The following is a 10289-nucleotide window of genomic DNA, read 5'->3' as shown; positions in this document are numbered from 1 at the left end:
TAGGCTATTCAGTTGGTTGTTATTGAGCCTAAATTAACCCATTTTACTTGGAGTGTTATTTATCTAGGTTATCTACTTGATTCTTTCTTAACAAATTGAGGAGATTGCAATCCATAATGTCCATTTTGTGTACAAATATAGACTCTTAATCATTTTTTTTATTTTGCAATACATCACAAGAAGCCTAGAATTATATTCATGATTGTTTCAAGCCTTTTAGATTTTCTTTTCCTTTGAATATGGTCTTATTAGGAGACTTACCTTGTGTCCCTTTGAAGTATATTGTAATGCCCACCAAAATACCCTAGAGAAAAATAACCATCTAATATGCAAATAGAAATTTTCTTTTTTTTTAAATACTTGTGAGATTATGCTTGAAGAAACCAAGATCAAAGAGACCATAAGATATCACAATGACAAGAGAGATAAAATAAGAAAAGAATAAATTGTATTCCTATCAAGATACAAAAGAGATCAACTAGATCATCAGAATTATTACATACAATGTAGATGAGCCTGCTTATAAAGGCAAGGCTAATAGATAAGAGAGCACACAATGATGACATGTGGATCAATGAGATGCAAGGGTAGGTAGGAGTAGGTAGGATAAATAGTAAAATATTCCACATGAGGTGGATCACCCATCGAAGGTGGAATTATCACTCCATAATAAGTGGATATGATAGAGTAATAACAATATCACGCCTTAAAAGGTGGAAATTCTCCTACATACACACTCCCAATGTATGCACATCTCCCTAAGTTTCTCGTATGTAAACTACAATGTAATGCATGTACCTAATTAAACTTAAGTAAAGTGTAATTATATCCAAGATGAATAAATAATTACACCACCACCCCCCATTAAGTGCAACTTAGGGAAATGCACTTAAGTCTACAATGCAACTAAGCTATGCAAGATAGGTCATGGCTACATGGCCATGTTAGGTACCCATGTACAAATTTAAATGCATGCAAAGCAATGCAATCTCTCATAAAGCGGGAAAAGAGAGAAAAACCAAATGGGAAAAAACCCTCCCCCAAAAGAGAAATGAAAACTATATAAGAGAACTCTCATATAAGTATGTGAAGGACCAAACCCCAAGTCAAGAAAAACTCCCCCCCCCCCCCCCCAATATGAGAGAAGAAGAGAAGATAGGTAGCCCCCCCTCAATGTGGAATCTACACCAATGGTAGAAGCTCGAAATTGAATGAAAAATATGCTCCATGAATGTTGAACAACGTTCCTCCCCTTAGGAAGAAACAAAACCAAAGGTGTATCCATGAAGTCTCCCCAATAATGAAGGGAAGATGTAGGAAAAAAAATCATGTTGAATGAAGTCTCTGAAAACTGCTCAAGTGTCTCCATGTTGATGCTGAAAGTTACCCCCTCCAAAGGTAGTGAACTGCTCCACACTACTGAAAAAGGTACTCCAAGATCTAGTGGAGATGAATGTAGAACATGACCCAAAGACTCACATGTCTCTAAGGATAAAGAGACCTCCTCCAACTATTGTAAATAAGAATCCATAATCATGTCAACCTCGAAAGAATGATCATGTAGAGAATGAAGAAGAGGGTCATAGTGTTTCCTCGCAACAATCGAAGAAGGATCATATTCATCAAAGAGAATATGAATATCATCAATGATGTCTGCCAAATATACAATGTAGGACTCCATAAACAAAGTTGCAATGTCTGTCAAGTAGTCATCCCAATGAACTAAAGTTGGAAGACAAGAAATATCCTGTTGCACTGAATCACAAGAAGGCAAAACTGTCGCACTATCTGCATCATCAAGTGCAATAGTTGATGTGATATTAATAGGAGGAGATGAAACACAAGGCTCAAGAATGGGGTCACATGTGAGAATCCCCAAGTTCAAGTACCCAAAGTTCTCCTCAAAATCTGAAAATCATCACAAGAAGTGTGATCATCATATGTAGAATCATCATGTGAAGAATCATCATATATAAAATCATCCTCATCAATAAAAATTGAAAAGGAATATAACTGAGATGCATGATTCACCACCCTAGTCGCAATGATAGCTCTACTCTCCAAGTCTCTAATGAAAACTGACTCGGGTCTGAACTCCACAATTTTCTTTGTTGCCCCTGTGTGATTTGATAGATGGAAATAAGATTGTTTGTCAAATGGGGTACACAAAACACATCATTGAAGGATTTATCTCCAATGGCAATAGTTCATTTCCCAATCTTATCCATGTATGTATTATTTCCCATCAAAATATATGGCATGGTGCAAGGCTCAAATGTAGAAAACATAGACTGCAAAGATGCCATATGATGAAAAAACCCTGAATTTAGAACCCATCTCCCTGAATCATGACTTGTAGTAGCACAAAGAGATTGTCCTTTTCTTATCCCAAAAGAGTGAGTCTTCTCACTTGTTGAGGCCATGAATGCTTTCCCTTTCCCCTTTGATTGTGAGGAAGTGGAAGGTGATGAATACTCCTTCTTGTAGGCATTAGGCAAATCAATGTTGTGCTTTTTGAGAATATGTATGAGCTCATCAATCTTCTTAGAATGGAAATGACACTCCTCATGATGAACCTTTTTACAATAGGCACAAGTAGGTCTCTCCTTCTTTGATTAATATCCTTCTTGTAAGAGGATGAATCACCTTGTTGTGGAGAAGGTGTTGCTTTGTCCTTAGGATTTGATTTCCCTTTCTTCTTTTTTGAGTTGTCCTTTCCTTGATTTCCTTTGTTTCCTTGAGTTGCCACTAATTCTTGAGACTTAGAAGTCTTAAGAATGCCCATGCTTATCAACTTAGTTTGTTCCATCATCAACATTTCAGTGAAAGTGTCAAATGTAGGCATTGTGTATCTTGAACCCATTGTCATCCTATGGGTTTGAAAACTAGAAACAAATGTTGTATATTCTTGTGGAAGCTTGCCCATCAAATTGAAGATCAATTAAGTATCCTTCTTATCAATGCGTTAATCCTTGAGTTGTGTCCTCAACTCTTTTGCCTTAGTGACATAGTCTTGTATTGTATCAAAGTTCTTGGGATCTAACATGGTGAGATCACTATCAATTTGATATCCCCTAATCTCATCAGCTTGACCATACAAGTCTTGAAACTTTTTCCAAGCATCCTTAATTAAGGTACATTTTTCAATATGAAAGATGAGATCTTTTGATACATGCTTTATTAAGGTACCAATTGCCATGATGTTCCTAGTGAGCCAATTCAAGTGACCATTGGGATCATCCTTAGGATCAGTGGGAGCAACAATAATTCCATCAATGTAATGAGTTAGTCCTTTTTCCATAAGTTTACTCCATGCATCAATTTTCCAAGTAGCATAATTATGAGGAGTTAAGAGAGGAAACTTAGGAGAACCCATAGAATAAAAATGAAATAACAGAAGAGAACAAAAACATAAGAGACACCCCCCAAAAATTCACTCAATCAAAGTACCCCCCCCCCCCCAAAAAAAAAAAAAAATGATGATTTTGGCACTTTATATGTAGTGTGTGTACAATAGGCCACTTGCAAACAATGGCAAGGTGGACTTATGACTTTGTTTTACAACTACCCCATTAGGCTAAGAACTGCAATGCAAAAGACCAAAAAGATAGATCCATGCATTACAAGTGTCAAATTGGCCAAAAATGACCATACGATGAAAGTATAATTTATACTCAAAATCATTGCAAATTGATAGCATATTATGAAATTAGATAAAAAGTTATGCACTTTAAAAAAATGGAACCTGAAAAGGAGTTTGTATGAGCCCAAACAGAGTCTCGGAAGTTGCAGAAACAGGAATTGCTCAGCTACAACTGTGAAAAAAGTGAATTTTCTGAAAAATTTGTTAACCCAAATTAGAAAATAACACCACCACGTGAAAGTACACAAACAATTATCCCATTTCAAAAAACATTGCACCCAAAAAGGAGAAAAAATGAGCAAGATATGGCCATTTGAATTTGAACTATAAAATCAAAAATCTCAATGAGACGGGTCTGCTAAAAAATTTGAAAACTAATGACGTCAGAAAAATAATACATTAAATTTGATAGTCATATGACCGTCACAGAGAACTTCACCCCCTTGTTGACTATGCGTCTGTACTATACGAACTGATGATGTGTCACAATCTAATTAGCCAAAAAAAGATGACATGTCTGTACGAATAATGATGATAGAGCAATACAGAAAATGACTTGTTGATGACATGGCAAACTATGTGGCGGTAGAATTGTTGATGTGTCTGTTGTTGTGGCAAAACATGTGTCAGATGACTAGATCAGTAGTGGCGCTGACTAGGCGAGGTGAGTCGGTAGCTTATGTGGCGTGCCTGCGTGGGAAATGAACATGCGGGCTAGTGGTCGTCTGCCACGTGGTTGGTGTCGGTCGTCAGGGCAGCTGCCGGTGAAGGAGGAGGGTGGTCGGAAGATAAACGATTGGTGAAATAAAGAAAAGAACTGGTGTGATGTGGTCGGGGGGCTGGCACAAAACATGGTGCCGAAAGACAAATGTCGGAGGACAAACGCTAGGGTCACTAGGAGTAGCAGCGTCAGTAGGAGCTCGGTTGGAGGACGGTTGTCGGGAAGTCTATAGAAGCGCCGGGAAGATAGAACATCAGCGAGAAAATGTCTGGCGAGCTAGGAAAAGGAACGCAAGTGGCAGGGAGGCTGGGCCAGTTGTGACCAAAACAGAAGGTTGTCGCAGGTCGGGGCAGTGGGACGATACGAAGCTGTTGAAAACACAATGGAGGGAGTCGGCAAGGATGACGCAGCGACCGTCGGAAGGACAAAATGTGCAGCGGCGGAGATGCAATGGAACTTGCAAAGTACGGTGGGATAGTATGGTACTGGGGTGGGGTCATGGGACCCCCGGTAATATATTGATTTTTTTGATATATTTTTTTTATTTACAAAAAAAACTTTTACAATTTTAAAAAAAAAACCTACCAAGTTTTCAATAAAAATGGAAATATTTTTTTTTGCAGAGACAAAATTTTATTAATTTTTTTCAAAAATCATACCATACTACCCAAATTGGGTAAATTTTTCCTCCAAACCCAAAATTTGACTTTCACCCAATATAGGCAAATTTACAGTCAAAATTCATAGAAACAGCCACCCGAACTCAATGGTGAGGTCGGATCTTGTCTAGGAGACCTCTAGAAGATGTTGTTCCTCAGATCTGCCTCTTGACCTCCTTCAAAATCTCTCCAAAGGTTATGCAAAGGTGCTCCAACTGCTCTAATACCATGTGAGATTATGCTTGAAGCAACCAAGATCAAAGAGACCATAAAATAGCACAATGACAAGAGAGATAAAATATGACAAGAATAAACCGTATTCCTATCAAGGTACAAAAGAGATCAATTCGATCATCAAAATTATTACATACAATGTAGATGAGCATGCATTTAAAGGCAAGGCTAAGAGACAAGAGAGAGCACACAATGATGACATGTGGCTCAATAAGATGCAATGGTAGGTAGGAGTAGGTATGAGAAATAGTAAAATATTCCACATGAGGTGGGTCACCCATCAAAGGTGGAATTATCACTCCATAATAAGCAGAGATGATAGATTAATAACAAGATCACACCATAAAAGGTGGAAATTCTCCTACATACACACTCTCAATGTATGCACATCTCCCTAAGTGTCTCGTATGCAAACTACAATGTAATGCATGTACCTAAGTAAACTTAAGTAAAGTGTAATTATATCCAAGATGAATAAATAATTACGCCAACAATACTAAACTAATGCAAAATGTAGAACTCCATTAACATATATATCTAATTTATCATCATATAACATGATTTCAAATGATCATACATCGACTAATTATGCACATTATTGAATCCGACATAAGCATAAGTCTGCAAGTGGAAATAATCATCATCACATAACTCATCTTTTCCCTAGGGTATCTCAACGTCATTACTTAATCTATCATTGACTATTTACATCAACATAAGAGAACATCTACCATGAACATTTTTAGATTCATTTTAGGAGTATCGATCCAAATGTTCCCAATTCCCAATTCTCTTATAAATTATCATTTATCCATTACTAAAACATATCTCCTATCACAATCTAAACCATACACTTTAATAAGATTATCCATTCACATCAACTTAGTGTGATGCTAAAAATGTGGTATATAGAAGGCATACACATATAATGAGACAATAAAAACATAATGGAAAGCTTAATTGAAAACTATATTTAAGATGAAAACCATAAGCCTTCCTTGAAATGTCCCATTTTCCTCTATTCTTGAGGACCTTGAAGGTGTTGGATTGATTGGCTCTCAGTGGAGCAATGACTTCCAAAGTGACAACTCAAGAGTTGAGTAGCTACTTGATCATGATTGATTATGCAAATGATATGTAATGCATGATCTAAGAAACTAGATTAACATGCTATGATTAATCCAAAAGCTAATTACTAGATAATTGAAATGCAAATTGCCTATAGTAATGATGCTAAAACTATGAATGCAAGGGATCCTTATTGCTCCACAATGGGGGATATTTATAGGAATTCCAAGGCCAAAGCCGAGGCGGCAAGAATCAACAGTCCAGATTTGATTTGAAGATATCAAGGGCCAAGATTGAGGAAGTTGGAGAACAGGTTGGAGGAAGGGACATTTGTCATCTCTATGGTGACAAGTGTCAAGGAGCCTTGCTCATGAGAGGGCAAGTGTGCAAGGGGGGAGACATGTGGCAAAAGTGCCATGTGTCTCAAGGGGAGAATATCCACACCATATGAGGTTAGGATAAGGAGGTTAGGATGTGCAAGATAGGATATGGTTAGTTACACCTAGGGTTAGATGGAATGGGTTAGGTTAGGGGGTGGTTAGGTTAGGTGGTTAAAAGTTAGGAGCCATGTGCTCATTTGAATTTAGAAATTCAAATAATTTGGAAAATGATAATTAATCTCAACAAACTTGAGTTTGTTAATTTTAATTAGGGATTAGAAGAATTAATTTATATGGGGGGGAATTAATTAATTTAGAATTAATTAATCAAAGGGGGATATGAAATTAACTATATAAATAAATCATGTAGATTTATTTACTTTCCTAATGCATCATCTCTTCTAATGTAACATTTGCTTCCAAAAATTTTGAAATATCTGACAATAGGAGTATGACCAAACCATAATCCATAAGGAGTCTTACTGGTATCACCTTTAATGTGTACTCTGTTCAAAGTGTATACAGTGGTATTGACAACCTCTCTCCAATATATATCAGGTAATTTAGCTTTAGTCATCATATTCCTTGCAACATCCAAAATTGTTCTATTCTTTCTTTCCACTAATCCGTTCTACCGTGGGGTTCTAGGTGCAGAAAGTTGTCTCTTAATAATATTCCTTTCACAAAAGTTGTTGAACTCACCAGATATAAACTCACCGCCATGATCTAATCTTAAGCACTTTATCTTCAGTCTTGTCTCAATCTCAACCATAGCCTTAAAGATTTTGAATTTCTCAAAAGATTCTTATTTCTCTTTCAAAAATGCCACCCAAATCATTCTGGAATAGTTGTCAATAAGTAACATCAAATATCTATCACCTTGAAAACATTTAGTCCTTGCCGGTCCACACAAATCAGCATGAATAAGATCAAGAATTTCATTAGATTTATCATGTATACTTTTGAAATAAGTTCTAACTTGCTTACACATTTAACATTCTCTACATACCAGATTATGAGGTTTAACAATTTTGGGTAAATCTCTAACAGGCTCTGGTATTGAACTGATCTTTACTATGCAATCAAAATTGACATGACACATCCTCTTATGCCATAACCAACTTTTATCAATATGGTAAATCAAGCAATTCTTCTCACCAGAGTTCAAATGAAAGATATTACCATTGGTCTGAGTTCCGAAAGCAATCTCCAATCCAGATTTATTAATGATCTTACATTTTTCATCCTTGAATTGCAAATGAAATCCTCTATCCGCCATCTGACCTATACTAAAAATATTATGCTTTAAGCCTTCAACATAATAAACATTATCAGTATTAGTCTTACCATCCAATGATATTGTTCCTTTGTCTTTGATCCTACATGCCTTGTTGTCTCCAAATATTACCAATCTACCATCAAACTCTTGCAATGATAAGAACTTCATTTTGTCACCAATTATATGATGTGAGCATTGTTGGCATATGTGCAGAGTTTGATGACATGATGATATTGTATGTTGTCATTGATGTCAATATGCTGAAGTATGAACCGGTATATTGAAGAAAGTAAACTAGTATTATGATGTGAATCGGTATATGCGAAATGGTGAACCGGTATGTTAGATTGTGAACCGGTATCGAGGTTTCATTTGATATAACTACCGGTTGGTAGTCTCAGCTTCAGGGTTTCCGGTTGATGCATTTCAAGTCTGTGTGATTCAACCAATGACATCCCATGATGGGTTAGCATTGAAATGAAGATCAGATCGTGTTGCCACGTCAACCTTGTGTGTGTGAAGAATTTCCTTGAGGATCTTGCATGAAGAAGATTGATCCTATCTACCTCGGGAATGTGCGAAGTCTCAGTAAATGGTGGAGAGTGCGTGATGGGCTATCAGCTTCCAGAAGCGGTAAATAAAAGACGATGGAGAACATCTTCAAATTTGTTCAAGATGGTTTTACTCTATGCAATGTGATTGAACGGTCAGGATTGGACTAACCTAGATGTTTAGGGTTTAGGGTTTATGCCATTGACCTATCCGTTTCCTATAAGGTCGATGATGATTTGCATTGCAAAGATGGTTGTCAAATGTTATGTGTGTATCCAAGTGAAGAGATACTTGATTCTTGCCAGACTGGTGCAGTCAGTAGAAATCTGTAGAGTGTGATTGCAGAAGTAAAGGAACTAAAGTGGATCTACCTTGGCATTGAGTGTTGTTATCAGATCAGTGTTTTACCTGTTGACTTCTAACCATTTTAGCAGTTGAAAAATCCCTTAACCGAGTAGCTTTAACAGGCTTTTTGTAAATCCTTTAACAGGGTGACTCAAAATCATTGAGTTCTTCAAATCCTCTTGCGAGGTAATCTTTAACAAGGTTCTAATCTTTAATCGGGTATTTAGCCATCCCTTAACCGGGTGATCCCTAGCAGGATCGGTTCCTAGCAAAACCTATTGTAAAGTCCTTAACCAGACTAGGCTCCTAACAGAGCGGACTTTAGAAGAGTTCAAGAACAACTTGTGGGTATCCATCCCCACCATGGTTTTTCCCAGTTGGGTTTCCACGTGAAAAATCAGTGTGTTATGTGTGATGCTTTTTCATGTGATGTCTTAGTGTTTTCTGTTAAGTGGTAAAGCATGTTGATCCAGTGGTCATTATATTTATGATGATGTATTACTTGTCTAAGCATATGGGTGAAGTGGAAATGAGATATTAGGTTGTGTGAAGATCTAAGTGTTACCGGTTTATGTCTTTCACAATCTCACTGTGTTTTACCGGTAGTGCCCTATTTTAGATTGGTGATATTGTTTATCAGTTAGTGCAATCTTTGCATTCAAAGTGGTTTAAGGAAGTTTTTGTGTATACTGATTCAACCCTCCCCCCCCCTCTTAGTATCTGTTGAGTACTTACTGTTCATCATTATTCATCAAGCATCCACTATCTATAACCCATTCATCCTTCTCTTCAATTTTAGTAGCCAAGGCCTTTTCCTCAGTATGTGTTGTTTCAATGACAGATTTTGGAGAATCGTTCTTGATAGCAATAAAGACCCAATATTTTCCGGATGAGGCACCATTACTAGATCCATTCACAGGCTCATCATCATCATCAAAAATACCATCATCATCACCAACATAATAACATGATTTATCCTTATTCCTTATGAATCTAGGTCTACTCTAATGTTCAGGATTAGGCTTATAATTCCTCACAAATCTTTCATGATTCTTAGCGCTCTTTCAGGACATCTAGATGCAAAATGATCAATCTTATTGCATGAAAAAAATTTAAAAGGGACTTTTCCTTCATACTTACTTCCAGCTGGTCCTTTCGAAATTCTTCTAGAAATTAGGGCTTCCAGCTCTTCTAGATCTCTTTCTTCTTTCTCAATTTCCTCCATATCCTTAGCATACATCTCTTTCCAATCTATCTTCTATTTACTAGATGTAGATTCTTTAAATGCAGTCTCAGTTTTAGCAGCACTTTGATCTCCAAGATCTTCAAGTTCAAAAGCAGACAATTTCCCAAGTAGTGTATCTCTAGTCACAGGGGTAGTTGACATTGTTCAGAGTTCATTGATAGC

This window comes from Cryptomeria japonica, chromosome 8 (genome assembly GCF_030272615.1).
Source record: "Cryptomeria japonica chromosome 8, Sugi_1.0, whole genome shotgun sequence".
Lineage (NCBI taxonomy): Eukaryota > Viridiplantae > Streptophyta > Pinopsida > Cupressales > Cupressaceae > Cryptomeria > Cryptomeria japonica.
The sequence above is the reverse complement of the archived record's forward strand: the minus strand, read 5'-3'. Positions refer to the sequence as shown.